The 21948-nt window shown below is 40.1% G+C and overlaps 1 protein-coding gene and 1 long non-coding RNA gene across 2 annotated transcripts in view; one reads left to right on the top strand and one right to left on the bottom strand.

Annotated features, from left to right (window-relative positions):
* Window positions 1-1162, bottom strand: part of TRDMT1 (tRNA aspartic acid methyltransferase 1) — a 61637-nt gene extending 60475 nt beyond the window's left edge. Inside the window, exon 1 of the mRNA XM_038529996.1 lies at window positions 1144-1162. The gene's annotated coding sequence lies outside the window, so the exon portion shown is untranslated. The remainder of the gene's footprint in view (window positions 1-1143) is intronic.
* The window catches only part of LOC119876061, a 38553-nt gene extending 18421 nt beyond the window's left edge, over window positions 1-20132 (top strand). Inside the window, exon 3 of the long non-coding RNA XR_005355272.1 lies at window positions 17824-20132. This is a non-coding gene — a long non-coding RNA (uncharacterized LOC119876061). The remainder of the gene's footprint in view (window positions 1-17823) is intronic.
* The last annotated feature ends 1816 nt before the right edge of the window (window positions 20133-21948 follow it).

Here is a 21948-nt window from a genome sequence, read left to right as displayed (position 1 = left end):
CATGCTCCTTGGAGATGCTGGTGTCAGGAGCCATCACTAAACGCCGGGCCCTAGACAAGCTCAGGTCAGCATGCTACAGAGTGGTACTTACAGCCACAGACTTCTAAGGGCCCGAGAAGAGTTTGTGATAGGAGTCCAGGAGTGGCCTGGGTTGGGAGTAGTATGTATGAGGTGGCATATCTGCAAGCCATAGGCTTGACTCGGGGGTACTGAGCCCAGGAGCATTAGCAGTAAGAGAATAGACAGTAGCACACATAGAAACACAGCACCCTCCACCCCAGGACTCCCACAAAGACCATGGTAGCGCGAAAGTGGAATCTACAGGTGTGGCAATCTTAGGGAAAACTTGTTAATGACCTCACCCAGAACGCACCGGATGCCTGAGTTGCTGAGACAAGGGGTGGAGTAAGGTGAAACCTATTAAAACCATCCCATCACTCATTGACTCTTCTCTGTGCCATACACTGAAGAAATGTTTAATTTAAAATGGTTTTATGGGGCGCCTGGGTGGCTCAGTGGTTGAGCATCTCCCTTCGGCTCAGGGCGTGATCCTGGGGCTCTGGGATCGAGTCCTGAATCACATTCCCTGCAGGGAGCCTGCTTCTCCCTCTGCCTATGTCTCTACCCCTCCCTCTGTGTCTCTCATGAATAAATAAATAAAAATAAAATCTTTAAAAATAAAAAATGAAGAAATAAAGTGGTTTTATATGTAAGAATCTGTAACCTAAACCATTAAAGTGCCAATAATAAAGAACAACCAGCTTGGGAATCCCTGGGTGGCTCAGCTGTTAGCGCCGCCTTTGGCCCAGGGCCTGATCCTGGAGTCCTAGGATCGAGGCCCACATCAGGCTCCCTGCATGGAGCCTGCTTCTCCTTCTACCTGTGTCTCTGCCTCTCTCTCTCTCTCTCTCTCATGAATAAATAAATGAAATCTTAAAAAAAAAAATAACTTAATGCCTTCTGGTCCCTGAACATAAGAATATTTTACCAATTCTATTGATTCCCCAGAGCTACATTATCCAATGGGAAACCACCAGCCATATCAGCTGATTTAAGTTTAAATTAGCTTAATTAACATAGAAATTATCATACTCGGAACACTGATTTTAAATAAATGCCCTAAAGACAGTAAAAGGAACTCACAGAAAAGCAAAATTGTAGCCAAACATTTCAAATCTTCCTCTGGTGTCCGGTCACCTTGTTCACAGACTGTCACAAAAGAAAAGACGCAGGAAACAGCAGGGATGTTCTATTAATGACAAGACAAACCTCCAAGAGAAAAAGAACAGATGGAAAATGATGAACTTCACAAGGTCTTGAAGGAATAATACTTTTGTGAAGTATATTCTAGTAACTTCCGATTGTAAATATTATCCTACACTTACCTCAGAAGAAGAAAAAGAATAAATGCTTTAAGAAAAAGAACTAGAATCATGAGGAATTTTTTTTTAAGATTTTATTTATTTATTCATGAGAGACATAGAGATAGAGAGGCAGAGACACAGGCAGAGGGAGAAGCAGGCTCCATGCAGGGAGCCTGACACGGGACTTCATTCCAGGACCCTGGATCACAAGCTGAGCCAAAGGCAGATGCCCAACCATTGAGCCGCCCAAATGCCCTAAGGAAACTATAGATTTTTCTGCTGTAAAGCATAGAAACCATGCAGTTTACCTTATAGCTTGCCATCCTGAAGTACTCAGTCACAGATTTTGACACTGATTTTTCTTTCAGATAATTATTTCTGAAATTTCTACTTTAAAAAGTGCTGCGCAGTAAATTTTTGCAGATTAGATTTTAGTTAGAGAGAGTGGCGTTGCCTGTCTTTAAAACTGCTCTCCTACACCCATGGAAATTTAGAGCTGGAAGAAATCTTAAGGACTGTTTCTCAGTGTTTTTCCAACTATTTTTAGATACAGAACCTTTTCTTCAAACAAAATCTCATCTAGACTCAGGGGTGAGGGTGAGGTAGAGTGGAGGCGCGCACACACACACAGATGCTCTGTTGCTGAAGCATGGATAGTAGGGGGCCCAGAAGCACACCAGATCATCTCCCCTGCCCTCACTCACCGCGGTAGCTGCCTTGAAGTGACCCCAGGTGATACTGATTTCACCAATCTTAGTTTGACAGGTGAAGACACGGAGATTCAAAAAGATGAGAGAGGTAACTTGCCCAAGCCCCCAGCTAGATGAAAACAGGAGATTTTTATTCGGGTGTCCTCCAAAGGTCTTTCCAGGGCCGGCTAGACCATAATTTGGAAGAGAAGATGCTTAGTAGGCTCAGCTGTCCTCTGCACCCAGATGGAAAACCGAGAGTCCAAACTAAAGCAGCCCTGGTTTCTAGAATACATTGCTTCCTCAGAACAGGTTGGCCTGAGGAATGAAGGCAATTTTTGAGCTCTAGGAAGGTCACCTGAGCTGCTACAGCAACGCATTTTGTAAACGTTAGACAAAGAGGTTAACTCTGCTTCACAAAAGAGAGACAGCCTCCAAGACTCATTATTAAAACTTATAACAGAGTCTCAGCCCAGTAACTCCTACAAAGACACCTTAACGCAATTCAAGGAACATAAAAGTCCTGAGAATAAATGAGTCCAATGAATCTAATACTTTCTTCATCTATGAAACAAGGGTAATATTTGCTAGTAACGTAACTGTATTTAATCAATAATTAATTGACACATATATATAAAGAGAAAAAGAGACAGACAGAAACTCAGTGATGTGCCTAGAACAATAAATACTGGTTTCCTCCCCTATCTGAATAACTCATAACAGAAGATAGAATCCATCCTTTTACATCCAATTACATAACAGAGAATTATTTTCCTGGTATGCTTTCAAAAAGGGTATATTACCAAGAGACTAATTTGCATATTCTCTAACAAGATGTCTTTCCTTATTGTTTTCTATACCAGCCTTCATATTTCAGGTGGGAAAACAAGACCCAGGATGGGAATAGAGGAGATAAAAATGATAAAGAGCTGTGATTATTTTGCTCCTTTTCTCTGCTAATTCACCAAACATTCAGAACTATCTGAGGTAACCAAATCTCCCTAACCAGATCCAGGAAGGCCAGGAAGAGGGAAACGTGTGTTCACACACACACATAACACACATGCTCCATAAAACCCTTCATTCTTCTTCACTGCCTTTTTTTTTTTTTTAATTGTTCTAGTTGTCAGTACTGACAAACTAAAATTCAGAGAAAAATCAAATAAAAGGATTTCTCACCCTACCCTTGCTCGTCAGGTACTAGTCTAGATACCAACAATATCACTTAGGATCATTCTCATAGGATCCAATGGTGATAAAAATAACCGAAATGCAATAGCATTATTATTAGGTCTATTCACTGCAAAATAAAACAACACAACTTTGTGTTTATTTAAAATTGTTTAAATCTTTCAAAGTCACTTCAGTAAATATTATACAACACAAGTACCACTTACCCCCTAAACTTTCTGTTTGCACTGGGAATGCCCCAAAGGCACGAACCCAGCTATTACAGAGTTACTAACTCCTGAAGATTGAGACGGAGTCTTTCATTTCCATCTAAGGTAATCACTCTAAAGTTAAAATATAGTACAAATCTCAAAGGGATTTGTTCTATGTTTGGTCATTCAGAGAATACAGAATGACCAAAATAGACTATATTTCAGTGAGTGGCAAAGTATGTTTTAATAAAGTATGTTCTAGTAATAGTATCAATCATAAATGATAACGTAGGCCTGTAAATTTCAAAGAACTAAAAAAAAAATTCAAAGAACTTTACGAATGTTTAAAATGCTCATAAATCCATTAGGCCCTATCAGTTTTTCTCTTTTAATATTCAGGGTTTATTTTTGTTTTGTCATTTTTTTTTACGAAGAATCAAAAGGAGAAAATTCTGTGATTGGCTGATTGTCACATAAACATTACTCCCCAGGTGAACAAGTTTATTTACAAGTCACAGAAGCACTCTTTTAAGAGAAGAGAAATCAGGAGATAGCACCAATTAAAAAAATCTGGAAGATATCAAAGAATAAATGGAAGAAGAGAGCTGGTATATATTTTGAAGGGGAAAAATCACATTAGGAGTTAAAAATCATTCTGGTTAGGAAAGAATGTCAAGAATCTGCATTGCCTATCTTTTTTTATTCCTTTTACTGTAGGGCTCACTCCAAGAATAGGGTGGGAAAAGAATGCAACCAAGGGCAGTATTTACATCTCCTTGTCAATTCACGGTTTGAAAACGCAAAACCTTCAGATTGCGGTTCCATCATATTACTTGTTCCCTACAGAAGTGAGACATTGTTATTTGGAGTGAGAAAAAATATTTGGAAAACTACTTTTTTGATTATTACCAAAAGTGAAAGAGACCTAATAAACATAACATCAGAAATGCCCAGAGTACGGAAAGCCCAATCCAACTGTAAGAGGACCATTCTTTCTCTTTCACTACTAATAAGATATTTACGCCCATCACACATAATCTGGAAAACAAGAAAATGTATTTTAAAAGAAAATTTTAGAAACTATAAGAGATAACTATGGCTAAATTTTAGTATTTGTCTCTACAGACTTTGCACCAATTCTATTTTACCAAAATCATACTCTTATTGCATCTGTGTTCTCATCTAACATTTTATCACAACCAGTTCAGTATTTCTGTCAGAGGGATATATCATCTTTTTCCATGACATCTTTATTTTTTATTTTTTTTCTGAATGTTTTAAATAATGCATTCTAGGGGAATCCCTGGGTGGCTCAGTGGTTTGGCGCCTGCCTTTGGCCCAGGGCACGATTCTGGAGTCCGGGGATTGAGTCCCAGGTGGGGCTCCCAGCATGGAGCCTGCTTCTCCCTCCTCCTGTGTCTCTGCCTCTCTCTCTCTCTCTATGTCTGTCATAAATAAATAAATAAACATTTTAAATAAATAAATAAATAAATAAATAAATAAATAAATAAATAAAGCATTCGAATTCAGAGGGGTAAAGCAAATTACAAAAGTAAAAAAAAAAAAGATACATCTTCTAAAAAAGCCTTGATTCCACCTTATACCTAAAAATCAGCCACTTTTAACTGTTTGCTGCATATCTTTTCTGCCTTGTTTCTGTAGTACCTAAACAACCATAATTTCTTTTCCTAGTGTCTCAGTATCTTCTACTTAAGAAGATCTAGTTTTTTCCTACGTGAACAGTGCAATGAAATTATTACACATAAATATTCAAATGCTCTGATGTTCTCATTAGCTGGAGCCTAGAAAGGGGGGTTATACTAGGTAAAAGACATAATTATTACCTAAGTTTTTGATGCATTTCCAAAACAATTACGAGCCCATCAGCAGTGGCTGAGAACACTCACCTGCTATATCTTCATGAGCAAGTGCTGTCATTTTAAACCTTTACCAATCTTATGGCCCCCAAAATTAGTGTGCTATTTTTATTTTCCTTTTTTTACTAACACAAGGATGAATTATCACAAGTTTGTAGGACATCTGTAATTTTTTCTTTTGTCAGTTATTTGTCATATTTGTCCTTTTGCTACTGGGATACTTTGAGCTGCTGACTGTATGACCACAATTTTATTTTTGTTGCCATAAAGCTGTCAACCATGTGTGTTGTAAAAACACTTCCCAGTTCATCAGTTTCCACTGGATTTAGTTTATAATATTTTATGACGCAAACGTATTTATTTTCTGCAGTCAAGTATACATAGTTTTCTTTTGTGATTTATCCAATGTCTTTTTAAGGCCAGGAAGTCCTATACTTAGAAAAAAAATGAGTTAAATTCACCTGTATGTTCTTATTTTCCTTTAAATTTCATTTAAAAAATCTATTTTGGGGATCCCTGGGTGGCGCAGCGGTTTGGCACCTGCCTTTGGCCCAGGGCGCGATCCTGGACACCCGGGATCGAGTCCCACATCGGGCTCCCGGTGCATGGAGCCTGCTTCTCCCTCTGCCTTTGTCTCTGCCTCTCCCTCTCTCTCTCTCTTTCTGTGACTATCATAAATAAATAAAAAAAATTATTTAAAAAATCTATTTTGATACAGTATGCAAGGTGAGGTTTTAGACGCAAAATTTCCCCAAAATACCAAGTTTCCCCGTCCACAGTGGTTTGTAATACTTCCTCTTTCACACATTATATTCTAAGTTAGTATCATCCCCATGGGGGCTAGCCCTTCTTGGGATACAGCTGCTATTCCTGCGGGCACCACACTCGCAAATACTGGAACTTTGTAATACATTTTCACACTTACTAGGAACCTCCAGAATTCCCCTTCTTTGGCACACATTTCTTAGCTATTCCTTCCTGTTCTAAGCTCGTTTTGATATCTGCCCCAGATTTGGTACCAGCCACTCTCTCAGCTTCTTTTACTGAAAGAATGGCAGCGATCAGAACCCCAGCACTAGAGGAGCAGGTCAGATGTTCCACACAACTTCTAGCATTAGGGAGTGTGATACCAGGGGCAGTCTAGACTCTTTCAGGTTTAGAGAGGAGCTTTTTAAAAGTTGCAAGTTCATCCTGATGCTATGAATTTATGTTTGTTTTTTTTTAAAGTAAGTTCTTAAGTAAGCAACCCAAGATCAAGAGTTGCAAGCTCTTCTGACTGAGCCAACCATGTGCCCCTCAATGCTTCCAAATCTTTAAACCTTGCTAAAACACATATACACACACACTTTGCTATGTCTACAGTACTGCTCATTGTACATTTCCCTCCTCTCCAGACCTCCTTCCACATTACCATCCTTGCATCCATCCACTTTGATACACCATGCAGTGTGTTGCCACACTCGATCCTGTTTAAATTACGGTGTTGTACAAAATTTAGAAGCGCCTTTCCTTTCTTTCCTTTTTGACACTTGCCTCCATATCCTCAAACTGGCTCAAAGTTGACAGGTCCAGATATTCTTCCCAAGTGTCATCATCTCCTCTGAGCACATCCCCAGATATCTGGAAAGAAAAGGAAAGAAAGAGACAAGGAGAACAGAGAAGACAAAATCAAAAGACAGGAAAGAAAAGGACACTACAATATAAGGCACCTGGTCTTCCCAATGTTGTTCTCATATACTTAAAAAGTCATCAAATAAAAAGTAGTTCAATATTAAAAAATAAAATATTGGGCAGCCCGGGTGGCTTAGCAGTTTAGCGCTGCCTTCAGCCCAGGGCCTGATCCTGGAGACCCTGGATCGAGTCCCACATCAGGCTCCCTGCACGGAGCCTGCTTCTCCCTCTGCCTCTCTCTCTCTCATGAATAAATAAATAAAACCTTAAAATAAATAAATAAAATAAAATATTCCTCTTGTTTTTCACAACTAGGAACCAACATATAGGCCTTGCTTTATTCTTTAATTCAGATTAGTGCATGTTTTATTATGATGACGATTTATTTTTAACCATGGGAAATTTTAGTACAAAACTCTAATATTTTAGAAGTCCTTTGGGTGGATAGATGCATAGATGGGCATTTAGTCATTATCTCAAGGTTTCCCTCTCATGCCAATCAAGCATATTTGAAAAAAATAACCAAATTGATATTAAGAGTTATTAGACAAATATACCTACATGTCCAATTTTCATATTCACAGCAATTTTTCAAAGGACCATAAAATATCCACAATAGTACCTAGTATCTACAAAAACACCAAAAAGGGAGGCTTGGACTTGGCATTCCAAGTCCAAGTCCATATTCTTAGTGTACTTAGACAGCTACTTCCAGAACTACCACGAGGCAGTCACAGACATTTTGGGTCTGAGTTCAGAGCTGCATCTACTTTGTACAGATGCATCCATTTATGAGCTTTCACACTAGAAAACATTATGTCTGAAATAAAAAATAATATTTAAACATAATATATAACATTTTGTTTATCTCAAGATGAGTTTACTTAAATATAAGTGGGAGTTTAGGATCACATTACAACTGATAAAAGTTAACATTTTTCTAAATTTGCACACTATTTAAAAAAAATTTTTTAAAGATTTTATTAATTTATTTGAGAGAGAGCACAAGCAGGGGAGGACTTACATAATCACAAAATAAATAAAATGATAAACAAAATGATGATGATGATGGTGGTGATAACAGCTACCACTTTCATTTCATACTGCTTACTATATGTCAAGTACAGTTCCTAGTCCCTTATATATAAAAACGTGTTAAATACATGAATTAACAGATTAATAGTAAGCATGTATCAAGTTTTAATTTAATTTTATTTATTTATTTGAAAGAGAGCTCAAGAGCATGAGCAGGGGAAGGGGCATAAGAGGAGGGAGAAGCAGGCTCCCTCATGAGCAGGGAGCCTGATGCAGGGCTCAATCCCAGAACCCCGGGATCATGACCTGAGCCAAAGGCAGATGCTTAACTGACTGAACCACCCATGTGCCTCTGAACATCATTTTTAAACACATTTTAGGGATACCTAAAAGGAGCAGGTTAGATGTTCCACACAACTTCAGGGAGCCTGCTTCTCCCTCTGCCTGTGTCTATGCCTCTCTCTCTGTATTTCATGGGAATAAATTTTTAAAATCTTTAAAAATAAATAAAGAAATAAATAATGAACACATTTTAGCTCCCAAACAATAACATTAAGTCAGCCCCAAGATTGACAATGTAAGCTAGGAATAATGTAAGTCAGTCACTTTAAAAAAAAAAAAAAAAGGCGGCCAATGAGGAAAAGACTAAATATGAACATCTTAAAAAAAAAAAAATCTGGGCACCCCGGGTGGCTCAGCGGTTTAGCGCCGCCTTCAGCTCAGGGTGTGATCCTGGAGGCCTGGGATCAAGTCCCACATCAGGCTCTCTACATGGAGCCTGCTTCTCCCTTTGCCTGTGTCTCTGCCTCTCTCTCTCTCTCTCTCTCTCTCTCTCTCTCTCTCTCCTCTCTGTGTATTCTCATGAATAAATAAATAAATAAATCTTTTAAAAAAAAGATTTTTAAAAAATCGCTCACATTGAAAGCTTTACTTTGGGATTACTTTGGGATTTGGCCATTCATGAGGGTCAAACGTTGACCCTCCAGCATGGACAAACCATGTTTTTCCCTGGCAGTGCCAGCAACTTTGGGATGATGGTCTGAGAGGTCAGGGCATTCCCAAAGTGATCCTTCCCCCTTTTACCTTTGATAGGAATAAGTTTCAAGTAAAGTAGCAAACTGTAGAAATCACATTCCAAAGTGAATGCAAATATAATACAAAGTTTTCAAAGGCAAACTTCCAGAAAGAGTTATATAACTCCAACAACCATCTATCTACCCATGTTGAAGGCATAAAAGAGTTGGAGATTACAGACGAGGAAAGTTTCTCTTTTTTTAAAGATTTGTTTTATTTTATATAGAGAGAAAGCACAATCACTTTCAAGAGCACTAGATGAGGAGGGGTAGAGGGAGAGAGGAAGCAGGCTCCCCACTGAGTGGGGAGCCCAACGCGGGGCTCCATCTCATGACCTTGAGATCATGACCTGAATTGAAACCAAGCGATGGACGCTTAACCAACTGAGCCACTCAGGCACCCAGAAGAGGAAAGTTTTTTGGTGAAAGTTGCCAGTGTGCTATGTGGATTGACCTTTCCCCCAGGTCTATGGAGCTGTTTGCTACTCTTCTCAGGCCCAACGCAAACAGCTTCAAAGGACCATCCTGGGAGTTTAAAACTGTAACCCATCCTCTATCTTCTGAGTCCCAGAAGATAACGTATTTCCCTCGGACCAGATCTGAGCCATACAAGGGAGAGCTTGCTGTTTTACTTTTTATTTTTTAAATATCTTATTCATTTATGTGACAGAGAGAGAGGACACAAGCAGGGGGAGCAGTGGCAGGCAGAGGGAGAGGGAGAAGCAGGATCCCCACTGAGCAGGGAGCACTACAGGGGGCTGATCCCAGGACCCCGGGATCATGACCTGAGCCCAAGGCAGATGCTTCACTGACTGAGCCACCCAGGTGCCCCAGCTCACTGTTTTATTTTTATTTATTTATTTTTTTTTACCGTGGTCTAAGAAGCATTATCTTTATTTCTAAATTTTATGTAAACTCAACTAATTGACATTTAATGTATTATTGGTTTCCGAAGTAGACATCGGTGATTCATACGTCTCATATGACACCCAGTGCTCATTACATCATGTGCGCCCCTTAATGCCCATCACCGAGGTACCACATTCCTCCACCCACTTCCCTCCAGCAACCCTCAGTTTGTTTCCTATGATTACGAGTCTCTTGTGGTTTGTCTCCCTCTCTGATTTCTTCTTGTTTTATTAAGAATTGTTTTTATTGAATTGAAATTCACATAACAGGGACGTCTGGGTGGCTCAGCAGTTGAGCGTCTGCCTTCGGCTCAGGCCATGATCCCAGTCCCGGAATCGAGTCCCACATCACCTTCACCGCAGGGAGCCTCCGTCTCCCTCTGCCCATGTCTCTGCCTCTCTCTCTCCCTGTGTGTCCCTCATAAGTAAATAAATAAAATATTTTTTGAAAAAGAGTACCACTCACTGGCATTAAGTAAATCTGCAGTATTGTGAAAACGTCACCTCTACCTTCTTAACAAAACATTTTCATGAGTTCTTTTTTTTTTTTTCATGAGTTCTAAAGGAAATCTTTTTTTTTTTTTTTTTTTTAAGGAAATCTTATACCCATTCACTCCTCACTCCCACCTGCCCCCAAACCCTGGCAACCACAAATCTACTTTCTGATTTTATGGGCTGGCTTATTTTGAATATTCATATGAATGGAATCACACAATATATAACCTTTTGTATCTGGCTATCATGTGCAGAATAATGATTGTATTATTTTTTAAGGATTCTATTTATTTATTCGAGAGAGGCAGAGATATAGTAAGAGAGAGAAGCAGGCTCCCCACGGGGAGCCAGCTCACTGTTTTAGATTCTGTGGGAGGATGAGCCCCTGGAATGAAGTATAGAGTATACTTCTAGCAAAAAGAAGCAAAGAGTATACTTCTGAATGACTTCTAGGGGCTGTGGAAGACCAAATACAACTGCATTTCTGCATGCTAAGGGCTCTTTGAGAGAGACATCCCAATGGTGATAAGTCTCCAAAGATGCACCTGCTTAGAAAAAGGGGCCAGTTTTAAGCATATGCCAAATGGAGAAATGTAAGCTCTAGATCACAACAGTACTTGTCAAGAAAGAAGTTTTTATCTTTCTCATCTCTTCTCAATGAGCTCTAACCCTGAAGCAGCAAGAGACCTGTTAGCAAGGTGGGAAAGGGGGAGGAGAAACACTTAGTAAAGAGAGATCTAGCACACCCATTTCCTTGCATCCAGCACACTCAAGCCTAGAGAGGGAAGACGTGTACCTTTAAAGCAAGATTGAAACTTTGACTAGGTAGACATGCAGATTATAAATCACTACAATTAATTCTCTCTATTAAAAACAATCAGAGAATTGTTTGTTTGATTTAATGAGAGTGACCAGGAAAGTCATGGGACCTGCTGAATTTTAATTTGCAAAATTATCAGGCCATTTCATAAGCTGCCCCCTTGTCGTTTTATTTTCTCTATATTGCCCTTGACTTTTCAGAAACATTGCCCTTCTTCATGCTATGCTTTAATAATGGTAACAACAGGGGTGCTTGGGTGGCTCAGTGGTTGAGCGTCTGCCTTCAGCTCAGGGCATGATCCCAGGGTCCCGGGATCGAGTCCCATATCAGGATCCCTTCATGGAGCCCGCTTCTCCCTCTGCCTCTGTCTCTGCTTCTCTCTCTGTGTGTGTCTCTCATGAATAAATAAATAAAATCTTTTTAAAAAGTAATGATAACAACACTAGCAAACCATATTATTTTTGAGTGCTTACCCTGGTGCCCCACTACTATCTATTTTATATACATTTCTCACTTCGTCTTCATATACCTCTATATTCTTAATACCTCGTTTTTATATATAAGGAAACTGAGGCTTATTCATAATTTGGGAATTACCCAGGGCAGCCTGACTCCAGAATCTGTCATCTTTCCCCAAAAGAATGAGTGAAATGTAGCCTCTCAGTTCAAAGGACAAAAAACATCAGGCTTGCTTTCTTTAATAAAACATATGTGCATCTCCCTCATTTTATGACAAAATGAAAACATTCCACCAGATGAGAATTAGTAGAAAAGTAAACATAGCTATTTTTTGTAATCATAAAATCTGCTGACATACACACTTATTCTGAAGTCCTGGATGTCATTATGTCAACAATCACGAAGCTTCCTCAACAAAGACATAAAATAACAACAATCCTAACAACAATATCCGAAATGTGTAATCTTTGACTTTGATAAGCTGCATTTTCATATTTTTTTAAAGATTTTATTTATTTATTTATTCATAACAGATAAAGAGAGGCAGAGACACAGGCGAGGGAGAAGCAGGCTCCATGCAGGGAGCCCAACGTGGGACTCGATCCTGGGTCTCCAGGATCACGCCTTGGGCTGAAGGTGGCACTAAACCGCTGGGCCACGGGGGCTGCCCTGCATTTTCATATTTTAATCTAATTTTATTCTCATAGCAATCCTGAGTAGGTATCATTAATGCTGCATTTTTGTTGAGGAAACTAAGATGAAAAGCTTTGAAAAACCGTGATTGACTTCACATAAAAAACTAATAGATGGGGTGCCTGGGGGATTCAGTGGTTGAGCATCTGCCTTCGGCTCAGGTCATGATCCCAGGGTCCTAGGATCCTGAATCCTGCATCAGCCTCGCCGTGGGGAACCTGCTTCTCCCTCTGCCTGTGTCTCTGCCTCTATGTGTGTGTGTGTGTGTGTCTCATGAACAAATAAAATCTTTTTAAAAAAGCAAACTAATAGATGACACGGCCAGGACTAAAGGGAGTATATGTCAAAGGAAAGTTGAAATATCAACCCATTTTTGTATCACCTCCTAAATCCCTCTTTACTGTCAATATCTGTATTAATCATTCTTCATCCTTAGGCTTCACATTTTTCGGTCATCAAATCACTTCACAAATCCTCATATATCCTGAATCTCTGACTTCATTCTGATGAGATCATGTGTGGCAAGTAACAACGAATATGGTTTTCAGATGCAGAAATGGGGGCCCCAAGGTCCAAATGAGTTGGTGAAGCCAATGAACCACTAGAATCTTATAGGATTTTCCAAACTTGAGTTGAATGTATGTTCTAATACAGAAAGGCATGCCTTTCCTCAAGTGAGATTATTTGAGACTTTCAGAACCATGCCAATGTTCACAGGACCCTAGTCATCCGGATTGCCCTTCTCTGAGAAAGCAAAAGTTCTTGCAGGGAATCAGTCCGCCTAATTAAATTACAGGCCTTTTATTTTTTGAATTCTAAAGCTAAAACATTCTTTTCTATCTGTTTTTCATTTCCTCATAAACAGACTCATAAATGTCCCCACTCTCCAAACACTATATTTTTCATACTCTTCATGGCCACGGATACTAATAATTCACTAGCATAGGGGTTCTCAGACTTCAGCACTCCTCAGAATCATCTGGAAGTCTTATTAAAAACCAGATTCTTGGGCCTCTGCTCCAGAGTTCTGACTCAGTCAATCTGGGGTAGGAACTGAGAGCGTTTCCAACAAACACCAGGTGATGTTAATGTTGCTGGTCTGGGTACCACACTTTGAGAACCACTGGGCTAGCACGTCTCCCATAGCCCCTTAAAGGGAGCCCACAGAAAAGGGCTCAGCCTGCTAAGGCTCATGGATCGCACAAATGGTGCTCCACGCCCTGGCCTCACACTGAAGGCTTCTATCTGGAGGGGAAAAAAAAAATCGTTGTCATGACTCATTGTCTTTTTCAAGCTTTTCCAGCCACAAAATTAAAACCAGAAGAGGGACAAATTAAAAGCAAAATGAAAACAGTTAAATTTTAAGACTTACAGACTTTCTGGAGTTAGAACAAAAGATATAAAGATGATCCAGGTGAGCCCTATGCTGACCACACTAAAAGTTGGCATCTCAAAGGTTACTAGGCAAACCCAGAGCCTCCGTAACCAACCTCGAAAGCCCAATCACATGGGCTTGGCTCCCAGGTTTCCTTTTCAATAGTAAATTCCTCCATAATTCTCCAAACACATTATTATTGGCCTACAACTCTTTGTATTAACTCCCTTCTTCTACAACTTCTCTACTATTGTTTAACACAGCAAAATATCAATTATTGATACTGTTCCAACATCCAGCAGGTAGATGGATAATCTGAAGAGAGAAGCTGGCAAAAGAATTTCCTTCGGGTTTCTTTATTTCTGTTATTATCATCTCCAGTCAGCTCTCCATGGAGATTTTAATCCCATTTTTCTTCTCCTTGGGGAAAACTAAAGCATTTTAGGTTACAGTGTAAAATACTTTAGTGTGACCAGTATTTTCAATAGCAGTGTCACATCAAATAATAATAAGTAACTGACAAGAAATGTTAATATAAGATATAACATTTTTGCTTAGAAAATATGCTTAGTTCTACATTTAATATAGCAATATAGTGCAAGAACTACTGACCTTTTACTCTGATCACCATGAGTCCATTAAATTTCAAAACATGGGCCAGCCAGTGAATAATATGCTACTAAGTGATAAACTCGTGCCATCCAAATGTAGCTTTTTCTGTCCAGTCCAAAGAAAAAGGAAAACAGAAGCACAATGGTAAGGTCACTAAATACACAGATTTTGAAAGAAGTCGTTCTGTATGAGCATGAGTCACCAAAACTACTTCCTTAGTGATAAAAGTTGCCTAAGTAACCCAGATGCCTTCCTATGCTAAGAAGTACATGGGCCGTGTGTTCAGTTTCAAACCCACTAGTCATTTCCTTTACTTAATTGCTAACTGCTCTTCCCGGCTGCATTTTGGGGCCTGTGTTTTATGCAGTAACCCAGCAACTAGTTATTATGCTATATTTTATCAGGGAGAGCAAAACAGTAGACTTCACATTTCCATGAATATCAGAGTAAAAGTCACCAAGGCACTGTGACTTTGCGGTGGGGTGGGGAGTACATTATGAAAGCTACTAAACTAGATCTTGATGTGGCGTCATGAAGACACAAGACTTAGAGACAAAAAAAAGACTTAGCAAAGGAGAAAAGTAGATTAGCTTGCCCCTCTGAGTGCAAGGAAGGTGCTTCTTCATTTCTTTGTCCTTAGTGCACAACTGAGAGCCTGGCACACATTAGGACTCAAAATACATTGACTGAAGAGGATCACTGGTTCTCTTCAGAATAATCCAATCTACTAAGTAATTGGGCCACTACTAAGTTAGGATTTCATTGGGCTTTTTAACACTTCTGAGCATTCTTTTCCCCTTGGATCTACAACGGGACTGTGATATTTGTTACTCTTGCCCTCGTACATGTGTGAAGGATGCTCTATGTTAAAACAGAGCTGGTGCTGATGAGCATTACTTGGAAGAATCTGATATGCAAAAGCAGTGAGATTATTACTGCCCAAGAGATTTTTTAACTGGGTAGTAAGCTTATATGTATCCTTAGTAACACTGTTTAGTTTGGCCTTGAGAATCTTGGCTGTCATATAACTCACGGAATCTCTCATATCACAAAACTCTCCCATAATTTTTGGCCCGGGGAATGGTTAGTACCCTAAACGTTAATAAATCTCCCTAAAACTCAAACTAATAGAGAACGAGGAGAAGATGTTCTTTACAGAGGCTCTGTGTTCCAAAAATTTGGTTCATTTCTTTTCCACTAGCAAACGTGGTTGAGGATTTTCATTCATGTCATTTTATGCAGGAGTTATACACTATCACTACCAAATCATCTTGGTGGATTGAGTCAGAATTAAGAAATGAGATCTCTACAGAAAAACCCTAAAAATGTCCACCAGCATCTTGATGATTCATCAAGGGCACCAAATTCTCTGAATCAAAATGGGTCCTATTGCTGCATCAGAACAGGGCGGGGGAAACAATTCAAAGAGATAGACAGATACCATGATAAGAATGCCAAGGAGACTTGGGGATGTCACCAACAGTGGTACAAGTATACCACAACATGTAAGGTACCACTGTACAGTGAAGTTTAGAGTGTGGGACGTGGAGCTGGAAGTTCTGGGTTCAAATCCCAGATCGGCCACACCCTGGCTACGTGAGCTTGAGTAAGTTACTTAACTTATCTGTGTCTCAGTTCCTTCATATGCATAATAGGGGTGTTGTGAGGATTAAGTAAGTTAACACATGGCAAATACGTGAACACTGGGCATACAGTAGGCACTCAATATATGCAAGGTCTCATTATGATTACCATTAGCTTTCCTGTGGGGGCCAGACTCCAATTTTAGTAATGATATCATGGTATGCCTGGTTACCATTATCATTGTTTAGAGCTCACAAATCGTGGACTGTGAAAACCAACCCAGAGTCAGCAAAACAAAAACCCTGATCTTGACATGCAAATCTCTCTGCACTGCATTCTGCTCACACGTGTCTAAACTCCTAAAGTTCTGGAGATGACAGATGAATACATTACAGTCGTGTATCAGAACAATTTTTTATAATTTATGAAAACATATTTAATTTATATTAAGCTCAAGTTCCATAATATTTTTGTAGTGACTCCATATAACCATATGATTCACATTAGAGGGCATATTTCTAGTGCTTAGCTAATTAGAAATATAAAATCTTTCTCGGTATTTTAGAAATCACTGCAGTAGAATTATGGAGAGGGCTGCCAATCCCCTTATTCTGCTACAGTTAACTCAAAATAGTCTTTCTTAGTCACTTCTCATAATTTTAATGAATTTTCTTAATCTTTTGCCTTGTATTATCATTATGCCATCTCATATTTGCTCCCACTTGCATTTGGGTTATTTTGATTTATGTGTTTATTGTTTTTCTGATATTTTGTCTTTTCATTTTCATTTCTAACCTCTACAGATCATAATGATCTTTGTCAGCAGCATACATAAGGTCAAAGTTTGGTGGGGAATAAATCCTGAGTTTATCACACATATCCAAAAATAAACGTAATATTCAAGGTTCTGAAAAAAAATCATTCTCACCGGCTAAATGAACATGATATACCAGAGCTAAAACATCTCCACAGTTTTTGAAAGATTGGTTAATTCATTAATCAGTTTTTTTTAAATCAGTTTTGAGATAAGTGGGAGAGATCTCTTTTATTTGTCCCAAATATACAGGAAAAATATTATGGCTATATGTAATAATCAAAGTATTTCCATTCCAACTTTACAGGTTGCCATAAAGAAAAATCAGAATTTTTATAAATTTCTTCAGTTCTTTAAAAGAAAACTGTGTTATTATGCCATTATTTTCATTAGATCCATTACTGAAATATCTCCTGAAAGAACTGGCACCACTCAGGAATTAGGGGATCTCCTCAAAATAGGCAGAGTCAATTCCCAGGATGTCAATACCCTTGGAGAAATTTTCTGGCAGTAGCATGATCTTCTCTATCCTGAAAATCAGTAAAAGCATTATAGGGCACAAGTAAATACCTGCTTGTTTTCTTGTGGCAATCTCACTTGGTCAATAACTAAACCCTGAGTGTCATTTAGGTCACTTTCAAATAAGGTCTAGTTTTTATACCTGAGCTGGTTTCATTTTCTGTTTTGCATCCAGTAAACCAATACTGAAAATCTAGTTTCACATCTGTCTAACATCAACTTGAATTTTTCTGAAGTAGGTTTTTCCTCCATATGTTAATTAACATCTTTTTTTCCCCTCCTACGTACTGATCACCTTCTCTTTCCTTCGTCGTCGTACACTGTACATTAGATTTCGATGAAATTATAAATATTAGTAGCTCTCCGGGAAACTATGATCCGCTTTATTTTCCCCAAAAAAGCTCCAAAGAGAGTTCTAGGAATTCATCTTTAAGCTTTTTCTCTGAACTTTAGAAACTGTTCTAGAAGATACTGAAGAAGTCCCCAATTTTACACCAACTGTGAAAATGAGACCAACATAAGGCAATTGATATTAATTCCTGTGAATGGGCTGGAAGCGCCATAAAAGGTAGAACTGCATGATCCAACTTACACCTCGCCTACCTCATGAGGTTTCACTCTATGTAGACTACAGAAGGGAAGATACTTCCAGGTAAGAGGATTTGAATGAATTCCCTTTCACCTCAAATTAATTTCCTCCCTTAATATTTCCTTCCTTGTACACCACATCCAAACTCTCAGTTCCTATCCAGAAAGCTCTGAGCTGTTTGTTTGACTTGCTTGTCTCCTGAGTTCACGACCTGTAACAATCATCCCCCTGTGCCATCCCTGGAGCCCCCAAGGGCGGGCTCTGTTTACCATTCACCTGATCTATGGCAAACAGCCCTCAAATCCAGTTCCTCAATCCATCCCCCACAATATGCCACAACAGTCTTCCTAAAGAACAGCCACAAGCATGTCTTTCTCCCAGTCACAAGTGGCAGTGAATTCCCACTGCCCACCACAGTAAGTATAAACTCCTCTCTCTGGCATTTCATCCTCCAACGCATGATCCCATATTAGCATTGGATTCCCTACAACTGCTCCACAATCCAGCCATACTGGGATTCCTGCTATTCCCTAAATGCCCCCACCCCCGCACACCCTGCCGTCCATGCAATTTTTGCTTAGACTGTTTCATCAGTTTTGAACCTTCTTTCTTTATCAAGCTATAAAAACTGTACCCATTCCTCGAGTACCACCTTTTCTAAATATATTTTCTAGTCTCCCCCAAGAGGATATGATCATTTTTCCATCTAAACCCACTAGTATTTCATTCATATCTCTGTCAGAGCACTCGCCACATTCCGGTCTGTAGTACAGCTCTTTCTGTGGTTCCTGATCTTTTTTACAAGGCTGGGAGCTCCCCAGAGGTGGGAACATTTTCTTCCTTACCTGAGTTAACAAGCATTGCAGGCACTACAGGAAAGGAGGACACCTATCTGTTGAATGGACTATGAGAAAAGGGAAATGGGGTGTATTCCTGGAACAGAGAAAAGCTTAGGATCTCCCTGAAATTGCTATCTGGTGAGGAGCAGTGGGAAGGATGGATGTGCATATGTGGCCTGGTTTTCAAAGGCCATTGTTGAGTACCATGAGCATCAACCTCTTTGGCAGTGAAACTTGTTTCCTTCACCATCTTTATTACAAATTTAATTCCTTCTTTTGTTCCTTTACCTGAGTATTGTCTCTCTGTATAATGTATATACACACACATCTCAGGTCTACATTCCAAGAGTTCACTCCCTCCAGTGTCTACAGGAGTCCAAGAGTTCACTCCCTCCAGTGTCTACAGGAGTTCCTGGCATATGGTAAAGAGTCAATACATGTATTTTGAGCCAGTGAATGAAATTTGTGGATCATAATGCCCTATAGAGATTAAATGCAGTCCTATGTAAAGTGACTGGCACAAAGCTTGAACATATTAGCACTAGAAATATTAGCCTCCTCCCTCCCTTCTTCCCTTCCTTCCTTCTTCTATGAATTACTCATGCATCGATCCACACATTCAACAAATGTGCCAGGTTTTTCTAGGCACCTGAATATAGGATAGTGAACAAAAGAGGAAAAAAAAATCCCTGCACTCATGGAGCTTACATTCTTTTTTGTCTTTATGGAAGTTACATCCTAATGAAAGAATGAATGATTCACTTTGGATCTTCAGGGAGTCTTAAGAATGGAGTTATTAAGAAGAAGAGGTTGTAGCTCAAAGACAGACATGTTGGTGGAGGCGAGGAGAGCCTGGGGGAAGGACATCAACTCCACTACAGCAGGGCTGAGGCACAAAATGGCTTGGGTGAGTGGCAACAAAATCGAGGAGTGGAAACAGGAAACGATGGGCCAGGATGGCCCTTGGATCTAAGTGACCTAAGAGTAAGAAGTGGCCACGATGATGAAGGTTTATAATCATAGTAGTGCGCTGGTTGCTCTGAACAGACAGGGAAGTTAGGAGGGGAAGTCACTGAGGTTGGCAGCTTTTAGAGGAGGAGATGAGCTACGTCCAATTTTGGAGATGATACCTTTGAAGAGAGGAAAGAAATCTAGGTAAAAATGTTTAACTCCCAAAGTAAGGATTTAGGGAGGAAGTGAAAACCAAACCCCGGGATCCCTGAGTGGCTCTGTTGGTTAAGCATCTGCCTTCGTCTCAGGTCATGATCCTGGGGTCCTGGGACCAAGCCCCGCATCAGGCTCCCTGCAGAGCGGGGACCCTGCTTCTCTCTTTCCTTCTGCCCCTCCCCCTGCTTGTGTGCTCTCTCTCTCTCTCTCTCAAGTAAATAAATAAAATCTTAAAAAAATAAAAAATAAACCCCCTTTGTATCTACTATGAATCACTGTTACATCCTCTGAATAACATAAAACATGATCAAGTCCATTCAGAGTCTGCTCCTTCACAGCATCAACCGATAATGAACCAGTCTCTTCAGTTCCTGGAACACAGTAGGGCCCTAAATAACATTTGTGAATTGAATTGGTTGATAGTAAGCAAAATTTCGTCATCAAGGAAGGCGAAAGAAAAGTGCATTCAGAGTCAGAAAATCCTCAACTGAAAATCTTGCCCCTTTCCTCCCCCCGCCCTAGTCATAAGACTATGAGCAAATTGTTAGCCCATATCAGACCCCTTAGCTGTAAAATGGACAATTAAATGCGCCTTGCAAGATGCTATGAGAGCACTAAGTAAAATGCATGCAAACCGGGGCACTTGGGTGGCACAGTGGGTGAGCATCTGCCTTCGGCGCAGGTCATGATCTGGGGGTCCTGGGATCGAGTCCAGCATCGGGCTCCCCGCAGGAGCCTGCTTCTCCCTCTGCCTATGTCTCTGCCTCTCTGTATGTCTCTCATGAATAAATAAATAAAATGTTTTTTAAAAAACGCATGCAAACTTCCTGTCACCCAGTAGGCACAAGCATTAAAGCACTTACGATACGAGAGATTATTATTCTCTTTATTCCCATGTCTTCTAGGTATTGCCATGTTTCTCACATCTCACTTTATCCACCTTCTCATTTCTCACATTCCACCCAGGCGATCCTGCTAGAAGCTGTCCTCTTGCTGTGGCCTCCTGCCAGCCAGCATTCCTAAAGCCCCCACAGGCCACTAAGCTCCTCTGCACATGGCTGGCTGGTCCGTCAGCTCAAATCACCCCATTCAACTGACATCACCACAGCTTGCAAATTCCAAAATCACTGTTAGGACTTTAGATTTGGTAATGTTTATGCCTGGCCTACAAGTTGTACCGCTGTGGCCTTACTCATACACAATCTGCACCATGCGGTGTTTGAAGGGGCTTCATAATCCAGCATTTAAAAATTCCTCTGAGATAGATTTTCATAGCACTCAAAAAAGGAAATATGAAAACCAAGAAAGCTCATGTCTACACACTGTTTACTTCTAAAAGGTAACTAAGAACGTGAGGCAGAGACAGAGCAGGATTAGTGATGCCACTCAGAGGTGTCAGTTCAGGCACAGTGATTTCCCACACGGATGACTACCGCCCGTTGGCTGGGGCGCTGTGCTAGGCACATGTATCTCTGAATGAAATGAAGTTCATTCTGCCCAAAGTCTCTTGCATTCTACACGAAGGAGTTAAAGGTGTTTTTGTAACCCCCAGTTCTCTACGCTGTACAGTCCACTCCTAGCTAGGGCAATTTCTAATAGGAAGGACACACTGGCTACTGAATCTGTGTGTGTGTGTGTGTGTGTGTGCATGCGCGTGCACTATATGGCAAGTGCTATGAATGGAAAGTTTGTGCCCCATCCCACCCCAGCTCCAAATTCATATATTGGAACCCTAATCTCCAATGCTTCCATAAATGGAGGCAGAGCCTTTGGGTGGTAACTAGCTTTAGATGAGGTATTGACCGTGGATCCCCCATTATGGGATTAGTGTACTTCCAAGAAAAGGAAGACACCACAGTTTGCTCTGCCTCCCCCATCTGAGGATACAGCAAGAAGGTGGCTGTCTGCACACGAGAAACACAGGTCCTTATCAGACACTGAATCTGGCACCTTGATCTTGGACTTCCTGCCTCTAGAACTGAG

This window comes from Canis lupus, chromosome 2 (genome assembly GCF_011100685.1).
Source record: "Canis lupus familiaris isolate Mischka breed German Shepherd chromosome 2, alternate assembly UU_Cfam_GSD_1.0, whole genome shotgun sequence".
NCBI lineage: Eukaryota > Metazoa > Chordata > Mammalia > Carnivora > Canidae > Canis > Canis lupus.
This window is presented reverse-complemented; position numbering and strand designations above follow the sequence as displayed.